The sequence below is a fragment of the Oryx dammah genome, unplaced genomic scaffold (genome assembly GCF_014754425.2).
Source record: "Oryx dammah isolate SB20612 unplaced genomic scaffold, SCBI_Odam_1.1 HiC_scaffold_2, whole genome shotgun sequence".
NCBI lineage: Eukaryota > Metazoa > Chordata > Mammalia > Artiodactyla > Bovidae > Oryx > Oryx dammah.
This window is the reverse complement of record NW_024070186.1, coordinates 96,880,480-96,903,570: the sequence shown is the minus strand read 5'-3', so window position 1 is coordinate 96,903,570 and position 23,091 is coordinate 96,880,480. Positions and strand designations below refer to the sequence as shown.

The following is a 23,091-nucleotide window of genomic DNA, read 5'->3' as shown; positions in this document are numbered from 1 at the left end:
ATAGGAACTGAAAAGGGAAGTTTTAAAAATTTTAATTAGGGTATTGGGTACTTGAATGAAAACTAATGTTTCATACACTCTTCTGTGACTCTTCAGTATAGGTATTCTATAATCACTCTAAAGAGTGTTGTTGTCTGCATATTCTTGTGTGTGTTCATTAGCGTATTCATTTTCCAGCATGTAACAATAATTTTTTGAGAGTCATCATATGCTAGGCACTGTGCAAGTAAATCAAAGATCACAATATAATGTGAGAAAATGTATGCTTTATATCTATATTCTAAAAGTGTTTATAGTAAATACATATTTCTAGTATAGTGCATTTCATTGCTTTTTAGATTCTCTTCAATATGGACATGAGTGACAGAGTGTGATTATAATTTTATTAATTCTTCTAAATGAAGAAAACAGGACATCATCCATTCATTTCTGACTCTCTTCAAACTGTGGAAGGTGTCCTATATTGCAGTGTGTCAAAATCTCTCAGGGTAGAAATTTACTTCCATTCAGTTCAGTTCAGTTGCTCAGTCATGTCCGATTCTTTGCAACCCTATGGACTGCAGCACGCCAGGCCTCCCTGTCTATCACCAAGTCCCGGACTTTACTCAAACTCATGTCCATGGATTCGGTGATGCCATCCAACCATCTCATCCTCTGTCACCCCCTTCTCTTCCCACCTTCAATCTTTCCCAGCATCAGGGTCTCTTCCAATGGGTCAGTTATTCACATCAGGTGGCCAAAGTATTGGAGTTTCAGTTTCAACATCAGTCCTTCCAATGAATATTCAGGACTGATCTCCTTCAGAATGGACTGGTTGGATCTCCTTGAAGTCCAAGGGACTCTCAAGAGTCTTCTCCAGCACCACAGTTCAAAAGCATCAATTCTTCAGCGCTCAGCTTTCTTTAAAGTCCAACTCTCACATCCATACATGACTACTGGAAAAACCATAGCCTTGACTAGACAGATGTTTGTTAGCAAAGTAATGTCTCTGCTTTTTAATATGCTGTCTAGGTTGGTTATAGCTGTTCTTCCAAGGAGCAAGCGTCTTTTGATTTCATGGCTGCAGTCACCATCTACAGTGATTTTGGAGCCCCCAAAAATAAAGTCAGCCACTGTTTCCTCATCTATTTGTGATGAAGTGGTGGGACCAGATGCCATGATCTTAGTTTTCTGAATGTTGAGTTTTAAGCCAGAATTTTCACTCTCCTCTTTCACTTTCATCAAGAGGCTCTTTAGTTCTTCACTTTCTTCCATGAGTGTGGGGTCATCTGCATATCTGAGGTTATTGATATTTCTCCCAGCAATCTTGATTCCAGCTGTGCTTCATCCAGACCAGCATTTCACATAATGTACTCTGCATGTAAGTTTAAAAAGCTCACAAGCAAAGGTTTCATAGATTGCTGTCTTCCTCCCTAATTACAAAAATGTGTTTTTCAGGTATATTTTATTGACATCTCTGATGTAATGCATACCTATCTTTTTATTCAGCCTATGCATACTTTTTTTTTCACTTAGAGTTCATCCATTAATAATCTGTGATCTTCAAGTAACTAATTTAATCATTACATGAATTAAAATAATACATGACCCTTCAAAGAAACCAATATATTCTATATTTATGTTACAAAATTGTCCTTGGGTGAATATCATTCATTCCATGAATTTCATAATGCTTTAAGGACAAACTGTTTCTTCTTTGTAATTCAGTAAGTTGCTCCAAGAGACTGTTGCTTCTCCACTCAACAATGAGTAAAATTCATTCAGGGAGGGATCTTAGGGGACCTATTCTTAATCTTATCCCAGTTTGCAAAATTCACTGAATTTATAACTCATGGTTACTGATCAAGGAATTAATCCAAGCTTGTTATTTGATTGATCTCATAATACTCACAGATCAAATTTGGTGCCATAAAAAAAATAATAACATAACCAGAATAAAAATACAAAGGATGAAAATAAGTTGTAGGAGAGGAAAGTAGACTTTATCATCAGGCAAACTAGAGAAAATTTGTATCAAAATTGTTTTATGCTTCTCAGCAGTGCTATAGTCATCCACTATCATCAGTACCACTAATGAATGATGATGAGGGTAACAACAATCTCCTACATTTACATAATACTTTTTACTTTTAGAAAAGACTTCTATAATACGTCTTTTCATTTGATCTTCATGATGATTTTTTGAAAATGTAAGGTAAATGCTTTAAAATGTCTCATTTTATGAAGGAGGAAATTAGAATCCAAAGAAGATAAGAGACTTGCCTGACAGCAACACAAAACTGGAGCTAGGTTATTGGCCACCTGATTCCTATTTCAGTTTGTTTTTTAATACTTTCAAATCAAAAGAATCCATAATTTGCAAAATTTTTCCAAATTTTGTATAAACTACTTTTGTATAAACTAATTTTGTATAGAAATCTTGTATAAACTAATTTCTATCAATCATAGCAGTTTTAAAACAGGCAATTGGTTAGCAGGTGTGTGATAAACAATTTACAAGTTAGAAAGGAAGATATGTCTCTAATTAGCAGGGCAAAAGGGAAGATAAGTCAAAGATATCTAAACATTCTACAGCCCTTGGAATAATTAATTAGTAGCTTTACTTATTTTCATTGTTTCAAAATATATTCAACTTGTAAGATTTTTCTAGTTGTCTAAGTAGGTATGCTCATCTAGGTTCTCACTGTTCAACTTCTATTATAATTGCTTCATTTTACTGAAGTTTCCAGTTCTGGATCTCCTAGGACAAACACTGATATTTATCTGTTGCTACTGGTTTTACTAATTGAATATTATATTATATCTCTCTATATATGGAATATTACATTATATATGGTTCATTTCAAGCTACATATACGCAGAGCTGATTTTAATCAGTATACAAAAGAAATTGAAAACTAAATTAACATATTAATTGACCACTGTACACATACAGATCTGAAAAAGCACTGAAAATAAAACTGGCATTGAAACCATAGAAGGCAGCTTTTAACTTGTGACCTCAACCTAATCAGATTAATTACATACTAAATAAAACAAAATTTCCAATATTCTCTACAGAATTTAAATTAGATTCAAAATCTTATAATGTAAAAAAGTCCAGGTTGCAATCCAAAAATACTAGGTAATCTCAACCCACATGAGAAAAGATAACTGACAATCACAAACATTGAAATCAGACAGATGTTGAAATCATCTAAGAAAGATTTAAAATTAGCTATCATAAAAATGCTCCAACAAGAAATAGTCTTGAAACATAAAAATACAATCAATAACAAAATCACTCAATAACAAAATAAAGATGATAGAGAAAAGGGTCACTGAGCTTTAAAACAGGGCAGATTCAATATGAACCAACAAAGAGAAAAATAATATAGGCTGAAGGACCTGTGAGATAATAAGAAAAAAATCTAGCACTCATGCCATCATAGTATCAGAAAGAAAGGAAAAAGAGTTTAGTGCTAAAAAAAAAAAAAATTGGAGAAACCACAACTAGTATTTTCCCAAATTTTGTGAAATACATAAATATACAGGTTCAAGAATGGCAAACTTGAACAGAATAGAAACAAACAAACAACAATAACAACAACAGCAATAAAAACCTACATCTGGATACGTGAAAACTAAACTAAGGAAACTGAAAATAAGGAGAAATATCTTAAAATCATCTAGAGAAAATTACACATTACCTATAAGGGAACAATGATCCAAATGACCATGGGTTTCTCATCAGAAATCACAGAAGCCAGAAGGAAATGATATGCTTTTTTTTTTAAAGTGCTGAGAGAAAAGAACCATCAACATAGAATTCTATATACAGTAAAAAATAGCTTTATCAAAGTGAAATAAAGATATTGTCAGGTGAAAAAGAACTAGGAAAATTGGTTGCCAGAAGAATTGCTAATACAATACTGTAAAGTAACTAGCCTCCAATTAAAATAAATAAACTTATATTTAAAAAGAAAGAATTGCTAAAGGAAATTCTCCAGACAGAAAGAAAATGATACCAGAGGAAACTTTTTACATCAATAACAAAGGAAAAGCAGAAGGAAATGAGTTTACATGAGTAAACAGAATGACCTGTTCTCCTCTAAGTTCTTTAAAATATGTTTGATAGTTGAAAGAAAAAAGTCTCAACATTATCTGATACAATTTTCAATGCATGTGAAAATGTAGTTCAGACAGTAAAGAATCTGTCCACCTGCAATGTGGGAGGCCTGAGTTCAATCCCTGTGTTGGGAAGATCCCTTGGAGGAGGGCATAGCAATCCACTCCAACATTCTTGCCTGGAGAATCCCCATGGATTCTGGTGGAATGCAAAGGAGCCTGGCAGGCTACAGCCACGGAACTGCAAAGAGTGGGACACACCTGAGCAACTAAGCACACATATACACAAAGATAATATATAACAACAACATTGCAAGACTTTGAGAGTAAAAGAACTTATATGGTGACTATATTTCTACATTCTGCTTGAAGTGACAAAAAGTGATTCTAAAAAGGCTGCGAAAAGTTACATATACATATTATAACCTATAGAATAACCCCTAAAAATATACAAAGATAAATAGCCAAAAGCACAATAGATAAACTAAAATGAATGATAAAAAAGTTCACATAACCTGAAAACAAGACAAGAAATGGGAAACAGAGGAATGGAAAACAGAAGGAATAAACAGGAAACAAAAAATGGTAGACATAAATCCAAATATACCACATTATATCCATTTATAATAAATGTAAATGTAATTATTGATACAGATATTTACAATTTCCTGGAGCCATATACAGCTGATATCCACAGGTTCTGCATCTGTGGATTCAAACAATCACACACCCATCAAAAATATTTTTTAAAATTTCCAGAGATGATCTAAAGTATAAAAAGAGATGTATGTAGATTTTATGCAAATAATAGGCCATATTATATAAAGGATTTGAGCATCCTAGATTTTTATATCCTTGGGAGTTCTAGAACCAATTCCCCCACAGATACAAAGGTACGACTACATGCTAAGAAAGAAATAAACACTGTGCCATGGTATGAATGATCTAAGAAAGTTGCTTTGAAGAAGTATCATTTAAGCTGAGATTATGGAGTCAAGAAAGATCCATCCAAGAAAAGAGTGAGTTTAAGAAGCACCAGTTCCAGCGTGCTTCAACAGAGCACTGAGAAAAAGTGAAAGTGGAATAGTCACAGTTTTCTTCCAAAGCAAGATAAGATTTGCAGGGCCAATTCACTGGATAAGACCCTGATGTCAGGAAAGACTGAAGGCAAAAGGAGAAGAGGGGAGGAGAGGATGAAACGGTTAGATAGCATCACTGACTCAATGGCCATGATTTGAGCAAACTCTGGGAGATTGTGGAGGACAGAGGAGCCTGGCATGCTATAGTCCTAGGGTCACAAAGAGTCAGATATGACTTAGCGACTGAACAACAACAACAAATGCCCTCAACAGCAAATACTGTTAGAAACCAAGCTCTCCCCGAGGGAAATATCAGAGGAATGGAAAAACTTCACTGGGTCCTGTCTGGAACAAAATCCTGTGGAGATAGATCCCACTCTGCCCTGGCTGATCTTGGGCAACTAGGGAAAAACGATGCTTTCACTTGCAGCCATCACCGCTGTGAACAAAGCTCCTAAAGCACTTTGATCATGGCCACCAAGAAGTCTGGAACTCTGCTTCATCCCATACAAAAATCTCCCCAAGGTAGGTGTGTTGGAGATCAAGCATTCAGCCCCTCATCAGCACAGGGTAATCAAGCATTCCATGATTGTGGAGGAATCCTGACAACTCCAACTCCAGTATCTCATGGGCAACTTCCTAAATGGCGGTAACTGGTGACAAAAACAGCCTCCTGCTACCTACCTTTGCACACTAATGAACAATCAGACATACTATTCATATGCTAAGGGGTTAGGACCAATATAAACAAGATACAGTTTCCTCAGTTCTTTTCACACAGCTTTCCCAGAAATGTTTTGCTTTTTCTCTCCACATTGCTTTTCTTCATTTTTAGCTTTTGGATTGAATTCACTTGTTAGCTGCACTATTGTGCTTTGGGTTTGTCTTCCGATCTTGGCTTCACTGACTTAATGACAACTACTCTCAAAGGACTTGAACAAAATTTTTAGAAATCACTGTTTCTTTTCATGCTGCCCAACTCAAGTGGGACAAGTCTTGATTACCTTAGCTCTTGTACTCAGCCCTGACATCATCCACAAAGATGTCTCACAGGTAACCTTTTTCTCATTGTAAGGGATGGTTATAACACTGGTAGTTCTCCTTCAAATAAGAAATCGTGGCTCCAAATGAAGAAAGGAAAAGAGAACTGTCACTCCATCACCCCATCTCTAACTCTGGCTTTCTATGAAGTCTGTTTATCTGGGCAAAGTTGAACTAAAAGTTGGAAAGAGGAGAACACATTTTATTTTGTTTTGTCTGTAAATAAATGTATCTATTTTCACAAAACAATGAGTGGAAAGTAACTCGGAAAGGAATCTAGAAAGAGCGAAATAAGAAAGGGCAACTTTTGTGACATACTAAGTCGAATTGTTTAAATCCCTTTTAAAATTTGGTGCCAGTTAGTGTCGTTTTACTTTATAGATGCATCTGAAGTACCATGTATAATGCTAAATATTTAAGACTAAAAGTGTTCTACTATTGCAAATAGGACCGAGGTCTCTAAACAACCAGATAAGAACATACTATACTGACAAAGAGTGCAAAAAATGCTAATAAACTCAGCTCATAGGATGAGGAAATGATTGCTATGATCTCACTCCCTAAGTATAAATCTCCAACTCAAGGCATTCTGCACTCGTCACTGGGTCAACACAACAAAAGCAAGAGATTAAGTTAAAGCCTGGCCTTTTCAGTCAAACAGATAGACAAATACTCATGAGAACAGCACATGGACCAGGAAGATGATAGCAGAAAATTACCCATGCTCAGTTCCCCTCTGTGTGACTAAACCCTGTTCTGTAGATTTTCTTACGACTTTAGAGAGCAGGGTAGGTATCCTAAAAATAGGCAAACAATGGACCCCCATGAGGAAGACATACTGAAATCATTAGGGCAGCTTTGTTTCCCCAAATTAACCTTTCTCTCCTTCAGGTGAGAATAGATATAATTGATATAATCATTTTAGGTAAAAGACATGAAGAAAATTAAGGTATAACGGTAGGCTTGCCATCAACGTCAGTGACTCAATGGACATAAGTTTGAGTAAACTCCAGGATTTGGTGATGGCCAGGGAGGCCTAGCGTGCTGTAGTCCGTGGGGTCACATAGAGTCAGACACAACTGAGCAACTGAACTGAACTGAACTGCCATCAATAATTATGCTGATCAAAAATACTCTGACAAACTAATACTTTGACAATATTCTGAGAAGCCAAGAAAGTTGGTTAACTTTATACAACCGTGATAAATTAGACACTGCACCAAATCATGAAGGCTACTTGACTCCACATTTGCCTCAATCAACAATATGCAAGGGAGAGACCCAATATGCCAAGTCACCATCCCACAGTTTACAGATGACTCACTCTGACAGGAAGAGCAGAGAGTTTTACTCTCATCTCACTGAACTTTGTACCTTTTCACATAACACCATGTGGTTTCTAATATGTACCACAGGGGCAACTTTGAGTCTTTAGATCCAAATGCCAGCAGTGAGCTGGGGTAGTGCTCTCTGTTTCCCTTCCCTAGCTATCACCCCTATCCCTTCCTTATCCCTTAGCAACAGAGGGGCAAGGTGGCAATTAGGCCTCATATCAGGACAGCTGGCTATAGGCCCAGGCCTCTCCCCCAAAGAAATCTGGACCACAGTCTCATATGGAAATTCTAAATCTGCTTAGAATAAAAGGAAACCAAGGCAAACTAAGGCAAGTTATTCTGTCTTTTATCCTGATCTTACTAGGAAATTTAAAGGCATCTAAAACATTAAACTGTCCAGTGGTCTTGAAATTAAGATAGTGGTTTTAGACTTTAAAGAAAAGGAAACATAGGATAGAACGAGATAAAATTGACAGAATGGAAAATATTAGTATCATGGATAGAATGGAAAAATGGTATCATGCATAGAGAGGGTAAATATTGTAAAATGTTTGTTTCAGTGTATATATATATCTATATGAGCATACAAAGCCATGATTTAAATGCATTTCTTTCTGTGGTTTATGAAAATGCTTGAAAACTACTAACTATAAGTGATACCTCTCTGATTGCCCAAATATTGGCTTTGAGAGCTGATCATGCCACCTTTTAAGTAATTAGTCCACCTATTGTAGGACTTAAGGTCATGTCTTTTCCCTATCTACTAAATTCCAGTAGTGCTTCCCGTTATTGTAACAACCAGCCATTTCCAAATGCTACCTGGGAGGTGATGTCCCCCTCTATAAAGAAATGTGAATTTATAGATCAAAGATCTCTAACTCAATTCATACCTGCTGAAAAGAGTGTTTCCAAGTATCCTTTCGTATGGTGAGCTTCACTTCCAATGGAGATCACTTTGTAGGCCCTTATCTGGAAAATATATACTGTTCTACTTAAACTGCAAATTAAGCCTTCTGTTCCAAGCACCCATCAATCTGATACTAAATTCATTAGCAAAATGAAATGAAAAGAACACAACATAAATTGCTATTAATGGAGTTCCACGTATGTCACTCCCCACACAATGTACTAAAAATGCACAAGTATCTGTACTTTTTAATACATAGCATTCCAGGAGGGAGGTTTTCCTTAAGGCTACAAAGACACTTTATAAAGCTTCCTTTCAAGGCTAAACTTTAGGAATTTTCACTGTCAGTTTATGTTGACTATTTACTTTTGGTGGATCCTCTCTTCTATAGACAAAATCCAATAAGGAGAAATTATGGTCTCTGGCCTAAAGAACTGAAATTGTAATATTTTTTAGAGTCCAGATATTTACTTCCTATGACTTATTTTTTATGACAGTGATAAACAGCTCATAATGCTTCATCTGTCATTCTTACCCACAGAATCTAGGAACAGTATAATATATAAAATTTTGAAAATAAAGACAGAATCTGCTGGTAACATCCCATTGAAGCATAATATTTACATTTGCACTTGAGTGGGGTAATTTTTTCTTCTCTGGAGCAGAGTATAGTCTTTACAGATGAATTACTCTCCCAAGTTTTAAATAATAGATATTTTGAAGATATCAAGAGAAATAGTCTAAATTTATAAATTACTCAAAAATGATAAAATTGCATTTGAATTTTTCACAAAATTTCCAATCTCTGGCTAGCTGGGGACCAAACTACATGTAAACCCAGATTTAAATAGACCAGAACCTAAAATTCACAACTACTCCAAACTACCCAGCTATTTTCCTTCCAGGATCCCAAGAGGAACTAAATAGAATTCTCACTTCCCTCACATCTCGTAACGAGCACCAAAGGATGATTAGTTAGAGATGAACAAACAAACCCTAAAGGAGTGTTTTTAAAACAGAAAATCACACAGTTTACAGATTACCTTCAAATATTTTATTGGATAAAATGTGAAGAAACAAAAAGATGGACATGAAGGAAGATAAAAGTGGAAATGGAGAATAATATACTGTATATTTAAATGATAAAATGGACAAAGAAATGTGAAGATAGAGAGACCGCTTAATTGTTTTAAGTTGAAAGACTGCTCAAATGAGTAAAGAAGACCACATAGAGAAAGATCTTGGGGACAAATCCAGATAGATTGCACATTGCAAATGTGCAGTAAAAATTATTCAAATTGAGAAAGGAAATCCATTAGCTATAGGTAAGATTAAATAAATAAAATCCATAAGAAAGAAAATGAAGCCCAATTTGCAGAGACAGCAACACCAACACCAAAACCAAGTGAGTATTCTTTTATTGCTCTTATTTCAACTTTGTCTGTTGATTTTTTTACACCAATGAAATAAATCAGCTAGTAGTATGCAGAAATTCAAAGATATTTTTATTAAATAATAAAAATTTATATGCATATACTAAGCAAATACGTACACCCATACACACATGCACATGGAAGGCATTAAGTAGATTCCCATGCCTCAGATGTATTTGAAGTAAACAAATTTAGAGGTTCTGGATTCAAAATAATGACAAATACAAAGCTTGTCCTAAAATTCATTAATAAGTTAAACACAGATAAATCACTAGCATTAAATGGTATCTGACTAAGAAGAAAACTGTCCTGAATATCTAACTAACCTGTCTCTAAAGTGGCCATTTTTACAGAGAACTGAAAATACGTTGGCAGTGCGATCTAATCACAAAAGAAAGGGTTTAGAAGAAACCTTGTTAACCAAAGACAAAGAAGGGAAATATGCACAAAACTGTAAGACACTTGAAAATCTTAAACCTCACTTGGTTAACTGAGACTCTCACATCCGGGTTTCCTGTGGGGTTAAATAAGCATTGGTTAGTGCAGTAAACATAATATAAAATCGATTCACATGTTAAAAAATATTTTGATCAACAGTTCAAAGAAAAAATGTGCAAAAAATTTTAAGTAAACACAGAATTAGGAATATATATGTATATTTCCAAACACATGGAACTATAGGAAGTAAATAGGAAGTAAAATGTGAAGTGTAGATGAATAACAGATAAGACAGGCAACCATTTGTATAAGCTTTGACTATGTAAGTCAAAGTGATAGCCTCACATCCTTTCCAGTTCACTGACCTCTTCAGTAGTAAAATATGAAGCCATAGCACCATGGAATCCTAAGGAGCTGGTATGGCTCCTCATATATATAGATTAAGAAACTGATGGCCTAATATTAAAGCATAAACATCAGGAAGATTTTATAAGATGTACAAATTAGAACAAAAGTTATGTTGTTCATAATACAAAATGAACAACATTTTGTTGTTCAAAAACAAAATGAATTTACCATAAGAGTTTGCCGGGAGGCATGTGGTTGACTATATTACTATAACAAAGAATGGGCTTCCCCTGTGGCTTGGCAGTAGAGAACCCATGTGCAATGCACAAGCCACAGGAGACGTGGGTTTGATCCCAGGATCAGGAAGATTCCCTGGAGGAAGGCATGGCAACCCATTTCAGTATTCTCGCCTGGAGAATACCATGGGTGGAGGAGCCTGGTGGGCCACAGTCCATAGGGCCGCACAGAGTCCGACACAACAGAAATGACTTAGCAGGCAAGAACGCATAATATGTGCTGTGCTGAGTCGCCCAGCCGTGTCCTATTCTTTGCGACCCTCCAGGCTCCTCTGTCCACAGGCATTCAAGAATACTGGAATAGCTTGCATGTTCTCCTCCAGGGGATCTTCCCGATCCTGGAATCGAACAAGGGTTTCCTACATTGCAGGCGGATTCTTTACCAGCTGAGCTACCAGGGAAGCCCATAATAAACAATACAAGACTGTATATTTAAATATAACCTTTGAAAGATGATCCCCCCACAAAAAAAGACCTTAAAATAATTACAGTACATCCTCTAAAAACATCTCAATGTGTTATGGCTATACCAACACCCAAAAATACTGGTTATGGATAGAAGCCTGTTGGACTAGACTTTAGGATCACCAACACTTGACAACTGGATATCAGAAAACATGCCGACAAAAGAGATATCAAGGGGATAACAAGGGGCTTAGGAAGAAAGTCAGAAGAGACTGATGCCGTGGAAAATAGGGCAGAATGCATTTCAAAAAGGAGGAAGTGGTCAGAAAGATGAAATGCTCAATGAGATTTCAATAAGAGTTACACTAGTGAAATGATACAGGTCTTGGAGGCAGATGGGGTGAATTGATGATTGCACTGGTGAGGAAATGGAAACAATATAAATATGGCTCTGGTGAAGTCTGAGTGTGGATATGGAAGAGAGAGAACAGTAGCTAGTTGCATTTTCTGTCTTTATATATGAACCTTTCATTCACCACATCCAAAAAGTTGGCTTATTTATAACTCCTCCACCATATTCCAAACCCACTTGATCATCATATGGATCATTGTCTTTCCACTTTTAAATACATCATCTTATACTCGTCTTCCAGTGGGTGATCAATAGCGACAGGATAAAACCCAATCTCCCTGGTACAGGATTTAGGGCATTTTATAGTCTGACCAACATTACCCATCCAATCTCACTTCTTACTTCCACCCTAAGATGCAGCCTTACTAAACCAGTTGCCATTTCTTTTTTGAGCCAGACTCTTTCATTCCCCAGGGCATTCACGCATACTGTTACCATCTCCTAGAATATTCTTCCCAATGCAACTACCCATCCACCCCCACCCTCTGTCCACCCTTCACCTATCAAATCTATTAATCTTTCAAATCTCTACTTGAATATGATCTTTTAAATCCTTCCTTAATCTCCCAAGTAGATCTTATGTTCCCATTATAACTTTTTAGGCCCCTCTTAAAGTATTAATACTTATAGAATTTTTTTGTGTTGGAGACCTCAGCCACCCATAGGTCTCTTGAAAGCAGATACCCTATATTTTCACTTGTATATCTCTAGGCTTTGCGCAAAGTTAGCACTAATAATGCTTTGCAGTGAATGAAAGGATGCAATTATTACCAAAGACATGTTATACCAAAATATAACTAGCTTTAGGTTAGGTCATAGGAGGGATATATATATATATGTTGTTGGTTCAGTCACTGAGCCATGTCCGACTCTTTGCGACCCCATGGAATGCAGCACTCCAGGCTTCCCTGTCCTTTACTATATTCCTGAGTTTTCTCAGATTCACATCCATTGATTCAGTGATGCTATCTAACCACCTCATCCTCCATTGCCCTCTTCTCCTTTTGCTTTCTATCTTTTCCAGCATCAGGGCCTTTTCATATATATATATATGCATAATTGGTTGCTAAAGAAAATTAGTGATTTATAAGTCACCGGTGAATTTATTTCCTTGAAAATTATATATGTGAAAGTTAAGATGAATTGCAGTCTGATGCAAAAGAAGTTTACTGAACTACCTTTCAATTTGGTGGCTCTCCTCAGTGACCTCAGCTTCTCTGCATTTAAGACGAGTTGGTACTGCATACCTGTAATATCCAGAACACTGAAGAGTGCTCCCACACACCATGATCTGGTCAGGATTTAAACATTCAAATATATTCTGCTTTGAACCACCTTCAAGTGCTATTTGGGCAATAAGTACCTTATAAGTAGCAAAAAAGGTATATAGTGAACCTGTATAAAATGTTCAGTTCGGTTAATGTCCCTAAAATGAAAAGACATTTAATTCTAGAGTTTAAAGCCAAGAAATACCATGAATCTCAACAAGGATGATCTCTCCTATTTTAAATAGGTTTTAAGTATCCCCACTATGTAGAGATGGCAGAATGGCCACAGGTAAAATCACTTTGCCTGTCTTTCTAGCATCCAATTTAAAATGTATAATCGAAAACATGAGAAGTTAAAAATACGGAAATAATTTTAAAGGATTCAGTTTAAGTACTTCAAGATACAGAAAAGGTCTTTCTCTATTGCTGTGCAAGATAGATGGGTAATTAGGAAAAGCTTAATGATTTTTTGTGGCTCATTCAGAAAACTTGGCCTGTTTTACATGTATTCAAACCTCAAACTTGACAGCCTTTTTTTTTTTTTTTTCTTCTTGAACATTTATGTGTTATTTTGGAGGCGGGGGTTTGCTCTTTTTTCACTGAAATCCAAATTCTGTCTCTGTTAACACAAAATAGGAAGATATGATAAGGACAGAGGAAAATTCTGACTTAAAAATTGCTGTTCAGATTTCTATATTTAAACTTCAAAAGATTAAAAGCAGCCTAATTATCAATTGGTAAACTGTTTTCTAGTATTTTTGGCTCTCAGATAAACATTTATACACATAATTGTCTACTTGGGGAAGGTTAATTTCAAAAGACCCCACAGGTGGTAGTTTTGATCTCTACTTTCTCCACTTTGAGAATCACTGTTCTCCTTATTCAGGCAGCTAATGTATTCAGCTGTGGTGATTCACCTATTTTTCTTACTTTCAGACTTAAAATTTTATCCTAAACTCTAGAAAAAATAAATACATGGCAACTGGTCAGGTTTTGAACACATAGTTCCTGTAATTTTAAGAGATGATTAAATATTACCCATAGTCAGGCTTTTCTTCCACCATAATTCCCAGTTGTACCTGTCATAAGCCTGCCACGTACATATGTGCTTACTTGCTCAGACGTGTCTTTGTGACCCTTTGCACTGTAGCCAGCCAGATTCTTCTGTCCATGGGATCTGGAGAAGATCTCAAAGGAACTTAGAACTGTCCTCTTTTAGGATGGAAAAATAAAAACAAAAACCAGGCATCTGGATTCCAGTACAGGTATAGACCTTGCAACTCATCTGTATTTTGGTTTAATCAGAGATTTTCCCAAAGTCTGAATATGATGATACATCTTTCAAAAAAATAAGCGAACCATACACTAAACTTTGCTCTGTAAACCACAGGAAAAAGTATCGAAAGAGATGCCTTATGGGGTCATTGTTTCACATGATAAAGCAAGAAGAAGAGGGGGCCAAGTCTCAGAAGTCTTAGATCATTAGAATTATTCTAACTAATGAATCTTCTTCGAGGAAAAAAGTGGGCTCCGTTTCAGTTTTTAAAAATCCAGAGTGTCTGTAATAGTGCAACTAATGACAACCTTCCCGTTATTCTCACTTAAGAGGAAACCCTATAATAAGAGCTTCCCAAAATGTCAAATAATACTTGTCTCATAACAGGGTTTCTTTGTTCATTCACCACGTCTCTTTTGATATGCACAGATAATAAAAGTTCATGTAAAACTAAAGGTAATATAGAGCAGAAGCCAACACTAATTCTGTATAAATATGTCTGATTAATAAGAGTGCCATTGTTATGGTTATTTCATAATGTCACGATTGCTACAAGAATAGAGGATAGAAGTACTCTTACTCTTGCTGTTTTTGTTCATCCTCTGTCAACCAACCAGTCTGTGAATTTTTGCTCAATGAGGGAAATGAAGGATAGACTTTTGTCCATTAATTATTTCTATTTCATTAGGTCATGTCATAAGCTGTGAAACTAACTTTAAATACAGGGGGAAAATTAGGGGTTTTATTCTAAAATTAAATCTCACATTCTCTAAAAAAAAAAAAGAATACATGCTCCAGGCTTAATTTCTAAGCTCTCTTTTCTACATATACAACTACTATATCACTCTGGTGCTCACCAACGATAAAATTTAGCATGCTAGCACTAAGACGTTCCTATGGGCCTAACATGTATTACCTAAAGTACGGTTTAATACTACAACCATAACCAAGGTTGTATGTGAGATTCAATTCCAAAAATTAGAAAAACCCCACCCCGTTAAGTAACAAGAAAGTCCAGAAATGAGTATATGGTTCCTTATTGGAATGGTGATAGAAAACAAGTAATAGATAATAGCACAAATTCACAGCAAACAGACAGGATGATAGAGTTTAAAGATGTGTCTTAGGCTGGTAGGTAAGTTTGTCTTGTCATTACTTTTCTTTTCTCTTTAAATTCTTATCTCCTACATCCTAGCTTCCCCCCTTGGGGCAGCAGTATAATATAAAAACTTAACAGTTGATCTTAAATTTAGCTGACATTTTTATATCCTTCACAACACACTCTTTAGATTGCACCCAAGAAGGAGATTATTAAATAGTAGCAGGAGACCAGTTACCAAACCATTTTGACTGAACAAAAAACAGCACTGTGACTTCTTACTGACAAATGAAACAACATTTATACAATCAGTATCATCAATTTCATAAATAAAGAGCTATTAACAACTGCAGAAAAACAGGAAAGAAATCCTATTTCTCCCAAGTTCCTTCATCCTCTCCTCAAACCCCACATTAGTTTCAGCAGTGGAGGAGGTTATGCATGACAAAGAATGGACTTGGCTGAACTGGAGTCTCCTGTGAAGCAGATGCTGTCAGTCAGAAGGCAAGGACACATTTCTGTGATTATTTCAGCCTTTTTTTTTTTTTTTTGGTAATGATTAGCCAGAGTTCCATTTTGCTGGGGTTGGCATTGCTCACAGCTCACTTTTTTTTTTTTTTTAAATTAGGCTTTTCTTTCCTTTTTATAAAGTAAATTTACATATTTTCAGTCTCTCAGTCCCTTCTATGTTTTATTTATGAATACAGCCCTTCTTGATGGTAACTTTAATGTGAAAGAGGTAGTTATTAATGTCCCAATCTGCTAGGTTAATCCCTTTCCACATTCTCTACAGAGAAGTTTAAGGTAAGTAACAGTTTACAGTCAATATTAGGTTTAATTATGCTTAATGAGAGTTAGTATCTCTGTTTACTAACTGTATTTAGGTGTGTGGATCCTAGATGAATTTTCCCTTGGCCTCATTCTGATTTTTTAATAGTGCCACTGTGTGCTGTATACGCAGTGCTTAGATCCATAAAGCTGCTCCTGGAGAACAAAGTGGGGAAGACACCTGTTTCACTTGAGACACCATTAAATGAGTACAGCCTTAATACAACTGCACATTTCTTTGGGAAGGGAGTTCTTATTTTATAATGCTTTCCAAACAGATCCATTTAAGAGGCTAATTATTGCTTAAGTTTCAGATCCTGGGTAAGTCAATACAAAGAAAAAGCTGTTTCATACTAAGTACTATCATCACTAGTGGATAGTGTAAAATTTAGAATATTTCCCTGGTGGCTCAGATGGTAAAGCATCTGCATACAATGCGGGAGACCCAGGTTCCATCCCTGGGTCGAGAAGATCCTCTGGAGAAGGAAATGGCAACCCACTCCAGTACTCTTGCCTGGAAAATCCCATGCATGGAGGAGCCTGGTAGGCTACAGTCCATGGGGTCGCAAAGAGTCGGACACGACTGAGCGACTTCACTTTCACTTTCAAACACTTCTAAGACTAGTAATCCTTTAGTGTCATCAAGTATTAAGATATAAAACTTCTTTGACAAGTCACTGGTTTGGTTTGGTCTTTCTTTTTGTCACCTAAAAAATGGTTTTGTCTTAAAATTGAATTTAAATTCATTGTAGCATATAGGACAAAACTGTTCTTTCCTTACTGAGCTGTCACAATAAGCATGAAAACAAATGCTCAGACCTAGAGGGAATCCTGTAGCAGTGATCCAAAGGAAGTTTAGTAGACATATATTTTTTTTAAGATCCTTTTTTTGCTATGATTGTATTGTGGACAAATTTTAATTAGAATCAATTACTACAGTTAGTTTAAGTCTATTGATAGGTTGATCAATTCAATAAACATTTATTAAATATCTGGTCTGAGCTAAACAGAAAGAATGAAGAAAACATATTCCCTTCCCTCAAGAAGTTTACTGCATGGGAAAGGAAACATACATAGTTGGTGAAATAAAAATTTGCTTACAATTAGCTTCAGACATTTTTTGTCTTTCAAAAATTCTACCCTTAGTTAATATAACTTGACTTAATTTTTGCTTTTAGAGAAAAAAAACAGAGGCAACTATTTCCTTAAAAACCACAATTTAATGGGTTTAAAGGAAAATAGTGCAATCCAAACTATATGCTTAATTAGAAAAAGACTTTCTACTGCTTAGATCCTGTTTTAAAAGTAATTTAGAAATAACTAAACACATAGTTTCGGAGAAGGCAATGGCACCCCACTCCAGTACTCTTGCCTGGAAAATCCCATGGACAGAGGAGCCTGGTGGGCTACAGTTCATGGGGTCGAGAAGAGTCGGACACGACTGAGCAACTTCACTTTCACTTTTCACTTTCATGCATTGGAGAAGGAAATGGCAACTCACTCCAGTGTTCTTGCCTGGAGAATCCTGGGGCGGAGCCTGGTGAGCTGCCATCTATGGGGCCGCACAGAGTTGGACACGACTGAAGCGACTTAGCAGCAGCAGCAGCAAACATAGTTTATGATAAGTATTTGCCTATTTTTGGAATATCAATTTCCTCTTTTGAAGTTTCTATAAAGTAAATATTTTTTCTTTTAAATCTTAAAGTACAAAGAACATACAGGGAAATATATTTTCTAGGAAAAATTTTACCAACAATACTATAGATCCTATAAGGGTCACATTCCTTAAAAGGTCTTTATTTTCAATGTTATCATATAAATTAACTTTTCTTATGAAAAATATCATGCTAAACTTAGCTAGAGAAGAATCTGACCAAAACCAAATTAACCATTTTTTAATATACTTGAAATACAAAGGGATGGTTATGTATCTTTAAGAAAAATATTCAGATATTTTTAAATAATCATCTCTCCATGATATTTTAGATTTAATGTTGTGAACTTAGCAGCAAAAAACCTGGTTTAGTACAAAATGAGAAGATAACTACTTTGGAAGTGAAGAAATCATCCAATATTATTAGATTTTTATTAAAGAGGAACAGAAAACCATACGCTGAACTATTTTCAGATATATACATATCTTCTTTTTATACCATAAGAAGACACTACATTCATCCATTTCAAATACGGAGGATACCAGCAAAGTATACACATATCTGGATGTCTTCTTGCACTTACTTAAACTGACCTTTCTGCATGTACTCTCCATCTCAGTACCCTGAGCTATGCACATTTGAAAACCACTGACTAGTTTATCGGAGAAGGCAATGGCACCCCACTCCAGTACTCTTGCCTGGAAAATCCCATGGACGGAGGAGCCTGGTAGGCTGCAGTCCATGGGATCGAAAAGAGTCGGACACGACTGAGCGACTTCAGTTTCACTTTTCACTTTCATGCATTGGAGAAGGAAATGGCAACCCACTCCAGTGTTCTTGCCTGGAGAATCCCAGGGACAGGGGAGCCTGGTGGGCTGCCGTCTATGGGGTCGCACAGAGTCGGGCACGACTGAGCCACTTAGCAGCAGCAGCAGCAGACTAGTTTATATTCTCCCTCATCATGTTACGTAGAACCATCTTGATGACTTTCAAATTGCTAACAGACACTGGGCATAATACATAGGCACCTAGTTCTGGATCCTTGCTCAACACAAAAAAGGGAAAAACCTAGAATCAATTAGTAATAAAGTTCCTCTCACCCTGCAAAATATTAAAAATTCAGCCTCATTCTGACACCAGTTAAATAAAATAAGTATGGTCTTAGTGTTAACTCATAGGTTATTATATAAAAATAACTATAGTTATGTATAATAGACTTCATATATAAATATACATAAATATACTTGAATATAGCATGTATATGCAGGACAGCTACTTGTTATATTTGAATGTATATATTTTATATTTATATTACTGTTTTTACATGTCAACATTTTTCCCAGAAAGTTAAAAGGAAAATACTTAAACTGTTTTCATAACACAAATTCTAACTGAAATAAAATGTTCTTTAAAAACTGTAATTAATGGCTGCTGTGTCAAATAGTGAACCAAAGGGTCAAACCTTATAATTCACAGTTTGAGAGGTCATAGCTTAAATTATAACTTTAAAAAACTGATTATCTGTGAGTAATTTGACAAATCCAACTAATATACTCTGAATGCATATAAAGTCTTTTTGAGAGTAAAAAGAATGCATGTCCAAGTGGACAGTTGATGGAGGAAATGGCCTTTTTACCGAACAAGGCTGAAGTCCAGCATAATGACTTGGAATGACTTTGAATGAGCATGCAAGGCTGGAAGGCCAAGCGGTATACACATCCAAAGGGAGCATAATGAACAATCTGATCTGCAGACAAAAATATTCCACACACATGTCCAAAGAAAGGAAGGAAAAAATATACACTTCTATCACTTAGTCTTTCATCACCACTACTACTACCCAATTTACAGATAAACTCAAACTATGGAGCATTAATAATCTTTAAAGAAATAATTTTTATAATTTAAAAAATACTAGAAATTCCCACTGTTTTTCAATCTGAGATTGAAAATACTTATGGAGGTAACCTATATTATATATAGTAAGCCAGATTTATAGAATTGCTTTCTTTATGACTCACCTTCAAAGTAAATATCATTGCACCTATCTTGATCCCAAGGCCATCCACCCTTCAAGACAAAATCTGAAATAATTTTGCCTGCCTATATTTTTTAAATCTAGAAGAATTCCTCTATTAAGAAGGCATGCCATTGAAGACCGAATTTCTTAACCCATGTCAGAATTCAGAAGTCCATAAAAATAAGTCATTTTAATATCTTTTTATGTATATAATAAGTCAGTTATATATCTATGTTATAATGTTTACTTATGTGTGTATTTTATTTTCTTATTAGTCCTTCTTCTTTCTTATCAGGGCTTCCCCTGTGGCTCAGCTGGTAAAGAATCTGCCTGCAATGCAGGAGACCTGGGTTTAATCCCTGGGTTGGGAAGATTCCTCAGAGAAGAGAAAGGCTATCCACTCCAGTGTTCTGGCCTGGAGAATTCCATGGACCATATAGTCCATGAGGTCGCAAACAGTCAGACACAACTCAGCAACTTTCACTCATTCACCCTTTCTTATGAGTCCCCCAAAGGGGAAAAACTATGTCTCATTTTTTTCTACAGCTATATCTAACTCCTAGGAAGTTCTTGGCACAGAGCAAACGTTCAATAAATATTTGCTGGAGGGTGGAAAGAAGGAACAGAAAAAAGACAGGAGGCTTATAGTTATTTAGTCTCTTCTAGAATTATGTATGTTATGGTGGGAAGAAAAATCCAAAAAATAATGTATACTCTATTTACTCAGTTTACCTACCCAGCAATTTGCTGACGCATGCATCTATTCTAGAAACCAAAAAGATTTAAAACAGCTTCCAAAAGTACATATTAAAGATAAAATAAATGAAAAGGATTGAAAGTAGAGTGGGAAATAAGATGTTTATGTATGCATGCAAAGACAATTACAGGAAAAGAAAGGAATTTGCTGTTTTAATTTCTTCAGTTTAAATTAAATCTGATTATAACCACTTATTATAATGCTTTTATTACAATAAAACATTAAGGGAGATTTACTAATTCCTCATCTGTTCATGTACTATATGTAAGGTCGGACCCCGGGGGGCCATGATGGGCCGCCCCTCCTCTCCCCCGCCGGCGGGGGAAGTCCCTAACGGAGGGCACCTCCCAGATGCCAGGGACCAAGGACAGCACACTCCGCCAGCTAAAGGCGCCCCGCCCCCAGCTGCATGAACCGCCCCGCCTCAGCTGCATAGAAAAACCTATCAGCTCACAACGCCGCGAACCAGCAGCCTATCCAAACTCCCATCCGCTAGCCCAGCCGTCCCTCGAAACGTGCATATATAAACAAACTCCCAACGCGGTTCCGCGCGGATTCCCTCGACCTGCCCCGTTCGGTCCGGGAACCCTGCCCGGGAACGCTTCGCCATTAAAGCCCATTAGACATTTTTTGGTGTACCTGGTCGTCTTTTACCTAACACTATAGAAACATTACATAACCAGATTTTTTCATATCATGAATCATAGAATCTATGAAAGAGACAGATATTCAAGTATAATAAAGTGTAATAAGTAAGTTATAATAGTAGAAACATAACTTTGAGAACAAAAAACTCTTCTCTGAACCAGAAAAAAATGTTTGCTGCATGGTAACTGCTTTACTTCAATGCTACTACTGTGTCCTATTACACATCTCAGAACAGAGACTTTCATAAACATTATTGGCTCTTGATGCACAAGGACATATATGCACTCAAATGTTATTGGTACAAAGGAGATCCAAACATGTAAATCATTATATCATAAGAAAACACATTTGAAAAATATTCTTTTTTCTTATAAGTGAAAGCCAAACTCTGATTCCACTTAGCCTTTTAATGTTTCTCATTCCGTTGGACCAGCCCACACATACTGGGCTCTGGATAGGTCCTGGGCCCAACCATCTGGCCCTTTACTTAATTCTTTTTTAACACTGACAAGTGTATTATCAACACTTCTTTGATTGCTGGTAAATATAGAGCCACCACACAACTAAGATTTTCCCTAATTCTGAAAGTCACTAATTAGTTGTGGGTAGGGGTCGGGGAGTATTACAAAGATATGTTGAGCAGTACTACAATAAGTAATCTAATTCCCAAGAAGAAAGTATGTTAATCTGCTTCCCACTTCATTAGAGGAATAAAAAAACATCTTGTCATCACTAAAGGATATAAAGGAGACCTGGATATTTAGAGAAATGGTAGGTAGGGAGAAAAAATGAATGCGGCATTTCATCAAGAAAATCCCTGCACTTCGTGGACAGCAGTCATGGTTTTTCTTGGTATCCTCTGATTACTCTATTTATCATTGTGTTCCATGAGCGTAGTTTATTCAATTAATATAAATACAATCTTCCAAAATAAACACATATGGTAAATGAATCCTATTTAATAGAACTGATCATTCTACTGGCACTTAACTTATACATTAAGCAACTTTGGAAACTACCTTAATAGTTTCAAACCAGTAAGGTCTCATTTGCCTGACCTTGCAGTATAAAATACTGAAGGTTTAGAGGAGGGAATGCAACTTCTAAAAAGTCATTTATAGAGAATATATGGTTTAATTTGTTTGTTTGTTTTTCCACTGGATAAGAGATAATCTAATGGGGTTTATTTTCCTGTAAGGTTTAGATTTGTCAAAGAACATCAGCATCAGGCTTAAAATATCATAACTCAACTCCCTAAATCTAAAGATTCTAACTGTGTAAGGTTGAATTGGTTGTCCTCATTTCTAGGATCAAACAACTTAACACCAAGCAAAAGTCTTTTAAGGGGCTATTTCAGGTTTTAGTCTATCTCCTTTGTTCATCTGGGGAAAAGATGATTTTCTCTTATAGTACTTACACCAAATAACTATAATCTCAACTAAAAACTTACAAAACTGTGGATTGTGAGGCAGGTGTAAATATTTCCAAATCTTACAACTAATGAATAAAATTTAATTGGCTTATATGCAGAAGTAAATTTATGAGAGGCTGAAGAATAGAATAAACAAGGGGGGGAAAGTACATTGTTTACTATGTAATTTAAGAACTGTCAGAGAAGTGGGGCATGTCTTATTTACTGGTGTACGAAAAGAGAAGAATGAATGCTTTTGCATACAAATAAATGCAGGTATAGAAACATAATAGAAGCTTCATGTTACAATGGAACTTAAAACTTCTTTG

General features: G+C 36.0%; 1 protein-coding gene across 18 annotated transcripts in view; it reads right to left on the bottom strand.

Moving 5' to 3' along the window:
• The window catches only part of ZBTB20 (zinc finger and BTB domain containing 20), an 838,376-nt gene that overhangs the window by 636,282 nt on the left and 179,003 nt on the right, over nt 1-23,091 (bottom strand). For 2 of the 18 annotated variants that reach the window (XM_040224195.1, XM_040224209.1), the window contains one exon: nt 8,452-8,530. The exons of the other annotated variants lie outside the window; for them this stretch is intronic. The gene's annotated coding sequence lies outside the window, so the exon portion shown is untranslated. The remainder of the gene's footprint in view (nt 1-8,451; nt 8,531-23,091) is intronic. 18 annotated transcript variants of the gene reach the window in all.